This window comes from Trichinella spiralis, assembly GCF_000181795.1.
Source record: "Trichinella spiralis strain ISS 195 chromosome Unknown Scfld610, whole genome shotgun sequence".
In the NCBI taxonomy this organism is placed as follows: domain Eukaryota; kingdom Metazoa; phylum Nematoda; class Enoplea; order Trichinellida; family Trichinellidae; genus Trichinella; species Trichinella spiralis.
In genome coordinates this window covers 16,850-17,952 of record NW_003527549.1, presented here as the reverse complement: position 1 = coordinate 17,952, position 1,103 = coordinate 16,850, and positions in this window count along the sequence as shown.

Below are 1,103 nucleotides of genomic sequence, written 5' to 3'. Positions count from 1 at the left end.
TAACAATTTTATCCTCGCGGAACCCTGTATAATTTTTTAAAATGCTTTATTCTTTTTCAATAACTTATAGCTCTTAAGGCATGCATAATATATTCTAACAAGCTGGTGAAGCTGAAATGAATAATGGCTACAATAATAACATGCATAACGAATAGCAGATAATATCTACTGGAATTAATTGTTTATTGGTGACGTTTATAAGGCGAAGCAATGTGTCATATAAATAAATATATGGGTCAACAGGATGTTGTTTTCGAAATCAATCTGTATATGATTACTTGACTGTGATTTGTCATGAAATGTCCATTTAATTTTGCTGGAGCCACTGCTGCATTTGAAAGTTGCTTGCCACAGACAAAGTATAAGGGAATAGGGCAACTTGGATCACCAATCCAATTAATGCCCATTGAGAAATAACTTCTATTGTACAAACGGACCTTCTTTGTGTTCTTTTTTTCAATGGTACCTGTAAGTCATCAGAAGGCAGCACTTCCTAGTCACTAGTAAAGTCAGAATTGCTTGGACGTGTCCTTTGCAAAAACTGCCACATCCAGGATGTTGAAAACAAAATAAATAATTAATACTTGATTGAATAAGAGAAAAACAGAGGGAATGACAAAAGAAGTAACAGCTGAAAGCTACAGTAAAAATGAATAGAACTCAGGTAAATTAGAGAAACAATGACTCGCACTCAAATTTCTACACCGGAGAAAAATATAGGTAGATACTTTGACCTCGTGAAGGCATCGTTGTGAGTGGGCAAAGTGATTGGACATATCCTCAGACAATTTGCACTTGTGGCCTCGCCTCTGTTTATCTTTTCCTGTAATAAATTCTACAGCAGTTTCGTTATGCAGTTCTTTCCATCGGCTAACCACATGGAAGCTGTGCTAGAGCTCCTTCTCGGTTTGAAAGCTGATAGGCGTAGCGGAAAACATTTCGTTCATCTCCATCGAGATGCCTCGCCAAGGTTTCCCTTCTCCTGTAATAAATTCTACTGGAGTTTCGTTATACAGTGCTTTCCATCGGGTAACCACGTGGAAAAAAGTGCTTGAGGTTCTTTCTCGGTTTGAAAGCTGCACAGGCGTAAACGGAAAACATTT